This window comes from Melopsittacus undulatus, chromosome 6 (genome assembly GCF_012275295.1).
Source record: "Melopsittacus undulatus isolate bMelUnd1 chromosome 6, bMelUnd1.mat.Z, whole genome shotgun sequence".
Taxonomy (NCBI): domain Eukaryota; kingdom Metazoa; phylum Chordata; class Aves; order Psittaciformes; family Psittaculidae; genus Melopsittacus; species Melopsittacus undulatus.
This window is the reverse complement of record NC_047532.1, coordinates 11,339,058-11,353,255: the sequence shown is the minus strand read 5'-3', so window position 1 is coordinate 11,353,255 and position 14,198 is coordinate 11,339,058.

Below are 14,198 nucleotides of genomic sequence, written 5' to 3'. Positions count from 1 at the left end.
TGAAATGCATGTGCCTTTTATATTAATGTTAGATCCTCTAAGAATGAATATAATCCTGCATCTAAACCAATATTGTAAGGTGTAAATACTCTGTTTATTTGCAATAAAGGCAGGTTTTATTGTTGTGTTGTAAACCAAATGTTAACCTATTCTAAGTGCTGTTCAGGCACACAAGACACAAATGTTGCCGATCCAAATAATAAGCATCACGTGGATTCATTGAAGCACCTTTTTCCCCTTCTATGAGAAAGAAATGCCTAATAGATGGATTTGAGGCAGAATCAAGACCTAGTCTATGTATATATCAGGGCTGTAGGGTGTGTTAGCATGTGTTAATTTGAGTTAATATTCCAAAAAGCCAAAATGAGATTGTGTTTGCTTGTTTTCAGGAGACAAAACCCCAACCCACACATCATTTGTCTAAATTAGTAACCTGTTCACTGTTGAATCCTGCTAATAGTTGGTATAATAATACTTGTCGATGCGGCATGTATGTGAGGATGTTTGCCTTGATCTTCCTTAATATTTTTCATTAATAGCCCAGAAGAGGGAGTAAACAACGTATTTATGGAATTTAGATGTCAAAATGAGGAGAATTGTGAATGTCAGTGAGAGCTGGAAAATAAAAGGCTCCTGTGTAGTGAAGCACAAGTTAATGTAGCTCTAGCAAAAATAATGCCAAACTGTTGAGTGGTTCCTTTGGGTAACAGTGGGCAGGAAATTAGACATGAAGTTGTACTTTGCTTTCCCATTTAAACACAAAAAAGCAGCCCTATGCTGCATCATTAGAAGCTTCTGTCACAGAGCAGGGGGATATAATTGGTGTAATCTGGTTGCAGTGATGCTCTCCTTTCTGCTTACCTTTCCATGAGGAAGGCATTTACTAATTAAAGTGCACAGAGGAACAGGAAAAATGATCGGGAGCCTGCAGGGATGGATTTAAGGAAGATTAACGTGTAGCGACATGGTTTTGTTAATCTATAGCTGAGGAGTGAGGGGAAGGAGAGAAGCACTAAGGTGTACGAGTGCATAGTGTGGGAAAAGGAGTTGGGATAGGAAAGAGATAGACATTGGGAAAGGGGAAAGTACTCATGGAAAAGCGTCCTGCAGAGGAATGTGAGGCTTTGTCACCACATCCTCACCCAGAAGTGTTAGTCTCATGTGTCAGGCTGTTCCAAAGCAGACTGGCCCATCAGTGACAAAGGCATGGGAAGGAACAAGTGGATTAGTTGAATCAATAATGTCTCTTCCATTTACGGCTTCTGTTGTAATAATAATAATAACATGTAATAATCTTCCAAGGCTGTAATGCACCCGGGGCTGCAGTGTTGGAATGAAGCTGAGAGTGGTGCCGAGGTCTGTGAAGCTAACAAAATGCATAGCTGTGCAATGGGCTTTCCCTCCCGATTATGTGATGTTCTTATTCTTTTAATGAAACTCACCGTACAACATTGATACATGACTTGAGACATATATCAAAGACCCACATCTCTTTTGAAAGACTTTATCCATCCTACCCCCCCCCCGCAGGCTTCAGCCTTCATCACAAGTTTGACAATAGGGAAAACATCAAAGGAATGACTCTTCACCAAGTACACTTGCCTTTTTGAACAGGCAGGGTGGAAGCAGATGGGTGTTCTGGAAATGCACATGGTAAAATGGTAACAACACTACTTGGTGGTTGTGTTTTATCATCAGATTAAACCAAAACTGCTCAGACCTGATACTTCTCCAAGTTTTCCATGCCTAGGCCTTCTTCATACCTGTTGGGCTGCTGCAGCCTCGCAGGTACCTCATGGGCCAATTTGTCCTGCTGCAGTACTGGCAGCGTTGTCTGTGATAGGACCTAGGGGATGAGTTTTCCTTCTTCCAGAACTCCCCTGGCTGCAGTTCAGGTACATTAAAGAAACCCCCATGTGCAGGTACCCACCTCAGTGAACTGTGACAGAAGGGAGCTGCTAATCCAGAGATGTTTGCTTTGGTATTCTTGCAACAGAACTGTTCAAATGGAAATATAAGAGCTATATATAGTATGTAAGTATTAAAAAGAAATGTAATTGTGCCATCCCAACAGCAAAGCTCTCTGGAAGGGTGAAATGGTTGCAGTTATCTCAGTCTTTTTGCACCTTGTTGGTAAAGAAACATGAAGGTTGAAGCACCTTTGATGAATTTATTTAAACAGTGGATTATTGTTTCCTCCCTTTTTCACTAAGGGCAAGAAACACTTCAGTGCTAGAACAGCAGCTGGGTTTTGGTCCTTTAATGTTAGCACATCCTTTAGTGGGCTACAGTGGTGTCTGAATTGAGGCCTGGTACACACAGTTAAAAATTAATGACTATTTCCATGGTTTTCATACAAGACTTAAGCAGGGACAAGCCCGTGAGTAGCCCTGGTGCATTCGGGTACAGTGGTGACACAAGTTAAATTACCAGGTTACTAGAAATGAATGTTTTTTGGTAACTACAGAGGACTTTAATTGGAAACTATGTTAACTGCGTAGTAATTCTCTTTACCTCTTCTGCATTAGCTCCTGAAAACCATGCAATTAATTTGTGTCATCACTGTTGCTGCTGCTGCCTTCAAACACAAACCAAAGGAGCATTAGTTACTCACACACCCAGCAGTGGCCTATTTTCTTAAAGGCCTTCCACAAATCACTGCCTGATTACTCACTTGTTTGACAGAAACAGACTGCACGTACCAGGGAAGGGGGCACAGAGTTGCTCTTCTCAAAGTCTGAGCTTTTAATTGCAGCTCTGCTCCTGTGGGAACAGCGAGGCGGGGGTCCCACAAGCACATCTCCCTTGGTGGTGCTCAGTGTTAACTGGACACCCCTGAATGACAAGAATATGAGTAGGGAACTGTAAAAACTACATGAACTACACTATATTACAAGTACAATGGCAACTGGTGTTGAGGTGACACCACACATCCTTCACCTGATTCTCAAAGCCAACAGTGGCCTCATGTGCTGGACAAAACCTGCTCTTCCCTGGTTTCTGGACAAGGCAAGGCTGTGTGAGTCTGGATCTGTTTGTGGTGAGTTCACTGCCTCTCAGAGGAGCCTACACCACCTTGCACTTTAAAAGTGATGTGGTAAATAAACCTGAGTGACATTTAATGTGGTGACATGCTCCTTAGTTAAAGCAGTAACGGCAAACAAGTGGTTGCTCACTGGCACTTGAGCATCAGGTTCATTTATCAGCCATCAGTATGAAAATACAGTTGGGAAACAGTAAGGATGCGAAGGAAGGAATCTCCCTCCTCCCCTGAGCAGTGGCCAGAGGCAGTCTGTCACTGCCCAGCTGTGCTAGGGTGACAGCAACAGGCCCAATCTTGGGTTTTGGCCTTGCCCTTGGCTTACAAAGTGTTTATTGTAAGGAAAGTCTTTTGTGTGGTCTTTCTTTCTTTAACTTCCCCCTCCAAAGCCAGAAGCGTTGGTGCTGAGAAGCAGGTGAGTGGTTCAGTTATGCACAGCACAACCAGAAGGACACAACAGGGTGTTTGGGGAGGCAGGGCAGGGATCTCCTGTGTGCTGTTAATTCCAGTAAGAAAAGGACTCACTGTGGAGACCTGATTTATTTCCATGGTTATTGACAATCTCTTAACTGGAATGATGGAATGAAAAGCAACTGTCGGTGACTGATGAAAGGTCAATAACGCCACAAATTAATACAAACAGCAGATTTGAAATCCATCCCACCCCACATGCTGTTTATGCAACAATTTCATCCAAGGCAATACAGCTTTTCAGGTGGCTGGAGCACCAGCTCTCCTTGGGCTGTGAGGAGCCTCCAAGAGGGCAGAATACACCAGCTTGCTTTATGGTCCTTTACCACCCTAAAGTGGGTTACTGTGGGATTAGGGATGAATTTCTTCTTCCCAGTGTGGAGAGTGCCTTTCCCTAGCACTGCATGGAAGGCTCTGGAGCATGGTGAGGTGTAATAAACACATGGCAGGATTTCAGATTAACTCTCCTATGGGACCCATATGGCTGGAGCCTCTTTTAGCCTAATGCTGCTTTCTGGCAGCACAAAGGTGTTACAGCCTCCCACTGTCTTCATTAGGCCATGCCAACATTCTATAAAGGGATCTTAAAATGCTGGTGACTTATTTGCATTGACAAAAAGATGTAAAGAGGCATTTGAAGGAGTCAGGATTGAGCCCTGAGTACTCATCATTTGATCCCAAGTTTGGGTATCACCAAGAGATGGTTTCTGTTCCCTAATTGGATGAAGGGAGCTTTATCACCAGTTCCCTTCCCTGTTTGTAAGCAGTTCACGGGCAGCTGTAATTGTTTGAATCCACGGTGTGAATAGTAAAAAGAGCTTTACTTAATGACTGCAGCAGCCCTGCTCGTGTGAGAGCTCTCTGGTATTTATTCACACCAGAATTCACGACGCTTTTGTTTTCTATGAACGCTCCTGCAAATAAAAACTTGCTCACTCTAATGTTTATGAATAAATGTGGTCGTAAATGCCATCAAAGCAAATCAGCAGGGTTTTATTTATGCAAGAAGATGCACAAATAAATGTTTGCTGTTTTCGCCTAGCTCTAGTGGGTGTTTAGGCATGTGTTAAAACCAAGGCTTTGTGGGCTCCCTGCTCAGCATTCATACATTATTCTTGGTTTCCATCTCCTCCTTTCCTATGCACAGATCCTGCTGGTGAACCCCTGTGTCCCAAAGGAATGTTGTTAAAGTCAGTGTTTTAGCTATTTATCCACATCCAGCAACTTGCTGGGTCGGTGGATAAGGTTATATGTGGTAGTGAGATCACTTGTAGGATGCCCAGGACTGGGGCCCTGTACTAAGGTAGATAAGGAGATTGTAATTGTGGCCTCGTGCTGTTTTGTGTGTGGCACAGAGGAGATACCCACAACTGCTTTATTGGCTTGTGCTGATTCAGGGAGCATGGTGGGGTGGGTTTTGCTAGCCCAGAGGTAGTGCAGGAAGTTATTGCCATCCTGCCCCAGTCAGTGCCCTAATGAAATACAGGAGAGGATTTTCCTTTTTAAATGTAAATGTCAAGCCTTGTTAAAGAATATTAAAATGCCCTGAAATTAATGTGTCAGGAACTGCTGAGGTGCTTGAGCCAGAGTATCTGGATATATTAGAGAGGGAACTCAAAAGGGAAGTCTTCTATGATCAGAGTTCAATCCTTACACTGGGCCATCTGCAAGTGGCTTACAGAATATTCTTCCCTGTGAGGGTGCTGAGGCGCTGGCACAGGGTGCCCAGAGAAGCTGTGGCTGCCCCATCCCTGGCAGTGTTCAAGGCCAGGTTGGACACAGGGGCTTGGAGCAAGCTGCTCCAGTGGAAGGGGTCCCTGCCCGTGGCTGGGGTTGGGACTGGATGAGCTCTAGCTTCCTTCCACCAAACCAGTCTGGGATTCTATGAATATGTGGCTGTTATGCGAGTTTACAAATTTCCCTTCAAGATCTGCAGTTAGGGACTGATTCCAGGGGTGAATTCTATGCCTCAGCTTCTAAAAACTATTAAGAATATAATCCAAGACTTATCTCTTCCTGCGATTTATCTGTAAATCTCCCTTCTCTTATCCAGGTCATTCGGGGTTTTGTGCTGGCCACACTTTCAGCATTAGACTTGCAGACTCACATTGTTCTGTTCCATTTCCCTGTTCCCTTGAGTTCAGCAGAGCACAAGAGCACAGAATTTTAAAGACCTACACTGGACAATAAGATAATCCCCATTTACAAATAGCACTATCTAAAGGCATCTGACTACTTCAACCCACAGAGGGCCTGAATCACGTTTATATATCAGAACTTACACCAGTCAAAACCAAAGTCTTAGATACAAACATATTAGGATGGAGAGTTCAAACAGAAAACTGATTTTTTCCAGAGGCTTATAGAGAAGAGCTTCAGCTGACTACAGAGAGATGCTTCAGCCCTGAACAGTGATCTCAACCTGACCAATGTCAAGCTTCAGTTCAGAAGTGTTTGTGCCTCCCCTGGAGCAGATGAGGAGAGGTGCCATTGTGTAGCAGTGCAGAAACCCAAAATCTGATGTTTGTTAAATCCAACGAGCTCATATCTTTGCAAATAGATGAAGTTTTTTTGCCTTCACAGTTCACCCAGTGGTTTGTTGTTTTCATGCTAATACAAATTCTTGTATTAATAGGAGCATGGCCTTGGGTTTCTCCATCCGTATGGGAAAAAGTTACTTGTCTGATGGTAAACAAAGAACAGAAGAATTGATTCACTGTCTTCACTTTGAAAAAGATGGTATGAAGCAATAGTGAAGCAATTTTAATTGTGCCTGTGTAACACTTGCCATCAGTAAGATCATTTGTGTTCTGTTTTTAGGAATTGGAGGACTAAAGAGTACATAGAGCATTAGAAATGCAAAACATGACCGCATGTTCTCAGGATTTTGTCAGTGTTACATGAAAGAGCACTTGTGCTGGGATGCTCAGCTCTGAGGGTATTCTCTGTTCAGTGTGTATTTACAGAGATGTATGAATATTTGATTAATGAGTCATGGTCTCTGGAGAAATTTAATAACTGTACTGCTGTACAAAGCCAGCTCCTTAACTGTTAACACAGCTGCCAATAGTGTCACTGACACTGAAGCCCTTTCTGCATCTAATATATTCTGTGGAGTAAATTCCTTCGTTACAAGGGAATCCATGGGACACATTATTCAGTTATCTGGTTTGAACTGTTGCAGGCTCAATTTACAGACCCTGATTTGTAAAGATTTTTCCAATGGAAACAAGCAGTGACACATGAGCCATGAAGCAGCGGTTTCACGAGGATGTGTTGTTACAAAAGCTAGTTGGAGAGTCAGGCCTAAAGAAGAGTTGCTTTCAAAGTTCTTGTGTGATAAGTAATAAACCAGGTGTTATTATGGTCCAAATTGCTATTTTCATCAAATAAGTTTATAAGGTAAGAGCATATTCAATACACAGGTGAAATCAAAGCCATCAAAGCTATTGATTGTGTGTGTGCCTTATGTTTGTAGAATCCGGTTTATAAATGTTAAATGAACAATGGATGAAAATACTTATATAAAGCAGATTGATCCAGCAAATCCTTACCACCTTAAAACTGTATTTGGTGTGAGTACTCAGGTGAGGAAAGGTTGTTCAGGGGTCTATGATTTGCAGGATGGGGCAGAGGTTTTCTCCCCCCCATGATGCCAGACCAGAAGCATCCTTCATTTTTTGCTAAGCGTCTTCCCAATAATAATTCTCTTATAATTTTATTGTTTCTCCATTTTGATTCCTAATACCTGTGAAGAGATCAATTGCCACTGATGAAGTCAGGTGTATATTTTAGTGGTGTTACTCCAGTTCAACTGCTTTAAATAATAGGGAGAAAAATGTCAGAAAAAGATAAATTTAGTGCAGAGGCTTTCACTGGAAGCTTTAACTGCAGGTTAGAATTATACATGCTATGCAGAATTTCCTGCAACACTTCTCCTTTGGGCCACAATGCATTACAGCAGACGTATAATGAAGCTGCTATAAAATCCTTGGTAATTAAGGGGGATTTGACAGTAATTGCAACAGTGAATCAACTTAATTATTACCTGCTTCAAAGAGAGCTAACCTGATGTTATAATCTAACCTTTCCTGCTTTGAAAATGAGAGATTAAACAAGTATATGTAGCATTTAAGAATTAAATCTGTTGAGATAGAATGATATTAATATACTTTTCCTATACATGTTATATATGTGTGTGTGTATATGTACAAGGCAGCTAAATGAGCAGCACCATAAGCTGACAGACTGCAGATACACTGACTGTATGCATTCATAAAATAAACAGAACCCAGTCTGCATCGGAGGCGAGCCAGCTTCTCTGGTATTTGCTGGAAGCATAGGGACCCATAGAAAGACCGTTGCTATAAACCGCTACGACACACACAAGCCTAGTTCCTTGAACAGCCTTGTAAAGGGGAGGTGATGAATGTATTGTCTTCCTGTGCTTGATTTTAAGCAAACTGTTCTGAAATACATTTAGGGTAGGCTGTAAAGCTGCAAAAGGGAGAAGCTGCCTGAGGACTTCCCAGCCCGGCAGCACACAGCCCTGATGTGGCTGCTGTTGTGATCCGTAAACCATATATTGGAGCTTCCAGTGTTACACAGTGTAGAGGAGATTCTCCTTTGTGCGAAACTGGTTTGCTGTTTTTCAGTGATACATGACTTGCCCTTATAAGAAGCTTCTGACAATGCCTTCCAATTTGAAACTGGGAGATGGGCTAAAGAGCTCCATGATTACAGAGCAGCAATGTCCAAACCTCTGGCTGCTTTCCTACCCTGCCTTCAGGCAGTCACCATAAACACCAAGGAGAAAGTAGCTTAGCAGAACACTGGTCTTGTCATTCCTAGATCAATCCAGCTGTTTCACCTACTGCATCAGGTGTACTGAACACCACACCACTCACTCAGGGTCTGTTGGCTGAGCTCATGACTACAAGCATCCTTTTTGCCTGTGTCTTCAGAGATTTTGAGGTGTGTTATCTGAGAGTGGGGGGTGTCAGAGGGCCACTGATCCAAACCCTTCTCAGAACTCTTCCTACCTGGCTGGTACATGCAGCACCATGCTCATAGCAGGTGCGTTTCAGCAGTAGCATTCTGGAAGATAAGAGGTGCAATTGGTGAAGTTCATCTGCAAAGCTGACAAAATCAGCTTCAACTCTTGCTCTGAGGAGGGGTTTGACCATCCAAGAGAGGCACTGAGGGACTGGCTTATGCATGACCTTAGAATGAATTTGGAATATTTGCTTCTTCTTGTTCTGCTGTGAAACAATAAATTAGGAAGACTTCTTGTTTGTTTTCTTGTGTTCTGGCCCATCACATACTGCTATTAATAACTGACTTTTATTACCGTAGGCCTCAGCTTTCAGGGGGTTATCAAGTTGACAATGTTGAATAAACAAATAGGTTAAAAATGTCACCTGCCATGGATATGTAAGTGGACTCTATGCAAGAACAAAGTCTGAAACTGTGTTAAGCCAAAGCCATCTTTAGGACGCGTGTTCTTAGAAGATTACAGGTGTTGAATCTGCCTTAAAGTAAACTTGAAAGTCCACCAGGCTTTGAATAGTGTTGTACAGTAAAAGTGGTAGAAAAAGCCAATTCAGCTTGGCAATAATAAGAAAATCTCATTCTATTGCTGACCTTGTGATTGTGAATGAAGAATAAACACCTAACTTGCAGGGGAAGGCAGGCTGTGAGTTCTCTTGAAGTATATATATATATATTCTCTTTAAATACAGGTGTATATTATATATAAAAATATATATGTGTATATATATGCTCTTTATATATATAAAAATACATATTTTGTGTGTATATATATATATATATATATAATATCTTCATAATTGTTCCATTAAACTGTGGAAAGTCTCAAGGTACCTAGGAACTCATCGTGGGACATGTGCCCCAGGTGCGTCACACCTGCAGCTGGTACCAAGGCTTTTGCTTACAATGCCCCTTCCTAAAGCCATAGAAAGATCTGCTTTTTCAGTAAGGAATAAGACATTCATAGAATCATAGAGCCATAGAATGGTTTGGGTTGGAAGGCACCTTAAGGTTACCTAGTTCCAACACCCTTGCTGTGAGCAGGGACATTTTCCACTAGACCAGCTTGCTCCAGCCCTTGTCCAACCTGGCCTTGAACATTCAGGCTCAGCTTCTTTGATAGGATGCACACTCCAAAGACTTCTGATCTGCCCTCCATCATATGTTCATGTCTCTTAATGGGAAGTCAGAGCAGTGTACTTCTGGGAGGAGGATGCTCATTTCAATATCCAGCTGACGAATTGGACCTTCCGTACAATCCCTGAACCTTCACACTGCAGTCTCTGAAGAAGTGGATCCTATTGGGAGACCTGTCTGCTGTGGAGACCCAGGAAGCGTTCTAGGAACTGACACCAGCATTGCTCCAGTCTGAAGCTGCTTGAGCACAATGCAAGCCAAGCCCACCTAGGAGATACCAGGGGCTGTCTTTCTGGTGGCAACAGTATCTCTCTGCTCATATGTAAGTAAAGGAAATGGCAGACTTTAAATAACAAATTTTCACTGATGCCTTTTGCTATTTTTACAGCGCATTTTAAAATAAATGAGAGATTAACACAGAGAAAAGTACTTAAGGTGCATGCTCAGTAACTATTTTTTCATAACGTTTTAATGGATTCAGGGTTGAGCTCCACTAAAATCTGGATTTATTAGAAACGCTCCATGCATTTCAATTGAGTTTTTCTCATGAATCTGGATATTTTACATTATTTCAATAGAGCTGACCCTCTGATTCATTAGAAATGCTCCAATATAACCCATGGAGCATTTCTAATGATTCTGGTTTTACAGCAAATCCAAGGGTCAGCTGTACTGAAAACAATAGTGCTAACCCCTAGGTTTATTAGAAAAATGCTTTCTGTCTCAGTGGAGCATTTCTAATAAATCACATAAATAGGGATCTCCCACAAAAATGCTCCACTGGTGAAAGAGGCAAATGGCTTTGTTGTTATGGAGATCTTTTAAGAACAAAGATTGTTTAACAGACTTGTTTTGTTCCTCTTGCTTGTGTCATCCCTCTTACCTAGAGTCTAGGTCTTCACCATTAAAAACTTAGTGAATATTCCTTATCATGATGGAGGAGCTGTAGTTTCCAGGTCAGAGTTCAGGGGTTTGGTCCTGCTGGCTGGAATGGTTCTTTTCACACTCTGCTCACTCAGCTTCTGCTACGGAAATGGGGGGGGAGAAAGGGTAAGTGTTAAAACAGCTCAGCAGTGGGTATCACCATTGATTCACTACATCATGCACATGATGTAGTGCACATGAGATTTATCTGCAGCAGATGACACTGAGATTTTTTGAGATGTTTAAGATAGCTTTTTAGTCAAAGTTCTTTACATTTCATCAGCAAATAAAGTCATGAAATGCATGGGCCATCATGCCAGAGCACAAGGATGATAAAACTAACTCACATATACCATCTCGACAGGCCTCTCTCCACTCACCAGACTGTTATGTCATGAAGAAGTTACAACTTCTGGGCTGAAGCTGTGGAGACCCATCAACATCTTTGAATCCTCCTCCATTGGAACAGCTCTCCTTATGCCTGTGCCTGTGTATAACTGCGTGTCTGTACATACATGGGTGCACAGGCTCTTTGGAAGCTGTTGGGAGAGTGGCCGTGTTTAAAGAGCTTCAGCAGGAGGAGGTTCTGCATGGGGGTGCCAGTGGGAACAGCAATCACAAGCGTGCACTGATGAGCTCATGTGTTGATCCAGTTCAGGAGGGATAAATGCTTGTGCTGTGAAATGCAAAAAAAGCCTTGGTAAGCTGAGACAAAGCTTTCTGTTTAACAGAAAAGGCCAATGAGATCATTTCAATGACTCAAGATTTAGTTAGAATGTTCCATATTTATGGAGAATATTCTGTACTGTCCGGACATTTCCCTGTAGTTAGAATACCCTACATAAACCACAGTTACTGCTTTTAGATTCCCTGTTCTCCCTGTGTGAATTGCAAATCCTCAGCTAAAAGCCAGTTATTCTCAGTTTGACCAGTATTCCTTAGTTTCAGTTTGACCAGTATTCCAGCCCTCTTCCCTGCACTTCCCAACATCTCCAAGAAATCTGCTGACTGGTTTCTCTGAAAACCTGAAAAGAAACCGTGCTGAAGTGGTGACAAATTCCCTAACCCAGAAACTCGACTTTAAAATGATTGGTGTGTCTGAGTGGGTCTCTTTTTTTCTTTGTCTTTTATTAAGTTGGATGGTTTTACCCAGCAGGGAAAACTGAGAAGTCCAGAATGGAATCATATTAAAACAAAAGGAATTTTACCTACAGGGTGCTGGATGTCTGCCCACCTGCCTGGTGCTTGCATACAGGGTTGTTTCTCTGCCTCAGTGTGGGAAGATGCTGAACCTGTCTGCTTAAGTTACTGAGGGTTGGATGTGTGTGACCACCAGTGATAACGGTGGTGTGAGGCTTCTGCCATACGCAGGTTCATGCTGCCAGCACGGTTGTCCTCTAAATGATAAGCAAGTTCTTCAGCAAAATTTGGAGGTCAGGGTGGGAGCCTGCTTGGTCAGGGGGATTACAGCAAAACAGCAATGGGATTTCAAGGCTTTTTCTACCCCGAGGGACTGGCAATATCACCACCAGGCAACCTCCCCCCTACCCACTCAAATGAGATACAGCAGTTTATCATGTCAAGCCTTGCTGCTGAGTGCTGTGTCTAGGGCCTCTGGCTGTCAGAGGCAGGATTTCATCTTGGGGTCCCTAAGGCCATATAAGAAAGCCTAAAATGTTCATTTATGTTTCTTATTGTCTGGTCAAATCTGTGTGTGCTTAAAAAATATCCGGAAGTTTAAAGGCTAATCCCTGATTATTGTGGTTTAGGAATTTACTTGGCATTATAAAAAGTTAAATACGTTTATTGTTATAAGCAGCAATGTCTTTGTCAGCTCTTAGTTACTCGATATAAACTGTTTATATACAAAATGTTTCCTTCTGTGATGTTACTTTCTGAGCTCAATCTCTCATTACTGTTTTGCATGGCAACTGCATTAAAGATAATATCACTAGACATGTCTAATTCATAGAGGTATCTGTAAAGATGGGTGTGTAGTGCACAACTACTTACAAATAGGGGAATTTGCACCTTGGTTTGTCAGAATCTGTGATATGTTTGTGATCAGAGATGCTGCTGACAGTATTCCTGTAACTACCACTGTGTTTATAACATACAGATTTATGTGCTTTATGTATATCTGCAACGTATCTGTGTAGCCATAACTTAATCTGCTGCTCAGAATTTATTTCAGCTTTCCACATGAGCTCTTTTAAACCATGTTAATTGTTGCAGAACCCAAATCATTGATGATAACTCTTTTAGGAATTGTCATGTTGTCTATAAATATTTAGCAACTGGATTGTATTTGCCAGTGTATTCCTGTATTACAGATGAAAAGGTAGCATCTGCTGAAATTAAAAGTGGCCACATTTTCGCTATAGCTTAATTAAATGCCAAAATTTATCTACATTAACAACAAAGTGCTGAAATTTATTGATCAATTCACATGATATAAGTTGACAAATGGCCTGAGCAATTTCCATAATTTTCTACACGTGTTAAAATTTGTAATGAAAAAAAAAAAAAGAATACTATATTAACATGAAATGTGAAATGAAAGGGGGGTTCTGTAATGGGAGTGGGTGCCCCGGGGCACTAAGCTGTGTTTTCCGTGCCCTGTCCAGGCGGAGGCTGTTTGAGCTGTGTACAGATGGGCCTTTGACAGTCCTACAGCTGTTCTCCTAATTGTCCATTAAGTGTTCTATTGATTCTCTGATTCAAAGTACATGTCTTTCAGCTCAAGCTATCGTGTGAAGTGGCAGACACATTCCTCCTAGAATGACAGAGCTGCTTGAAACCTAAAAATGTGGGCTGCCAGTTTCAATTGAGGATCCCGCTTTCAAAGGAGAAGGCTTGGTTAAAGGAGCTTTGTAATAGCTGGTTAGATTTTAGTTTCTAAACTTTTGGCATCAATCAATTAAAGCAGCAGCAGCACGAGAAGTTTTAATTTCTTGGTAAGCATTACGGATCACGCCTGCCTGATAAAGCGCTGCCCGAGGATCCCGAGTGGTGATAGTAAGGGTTAGATTTTGTTTAGCTGTATGCAGGCTTTTTGCCTCAGACCCCTTTGACGTGTGTAATGATATTCTCATTTGACTTGCAAGTTCACTTGCAGCATTTTTTTAAAGGAAGATCATCCGCAATTCCGGATTATGCCAGTCAGAAGCCTGTTTAAAATCATCTTCCTTTAATCTGAAGAGTGAAAGATAAGATGCGTATCTGTTGCAAGGACTATAAATCTTCAAAGAAACAAATAGCCACAGATAAAACTGTAAAAGTTATTTAGTTCTCTTCTGAAAGAGGTTTATTAATCTAAAATTTCCAGTCCATTGTGTCATGATTTGGTTATCGCACTGTATCTCATTTCTTGCAATTGTATAAGCCTTGTGTATCAAGCAAAGAGATGAGAGCCTCATAGCTTAAACTCGATCAGTTGTATTCAGATATATCACTAGAGCTAGGGGGGGGAAAATTGAAACATAAAAAATAGCCAGCTGAGCAGAGATTTGGACTGTGCATGGATTCCTATTCAGGTTTCCTCTTATTTTAGTAAGATGTGTGTGAAGTGATTTTA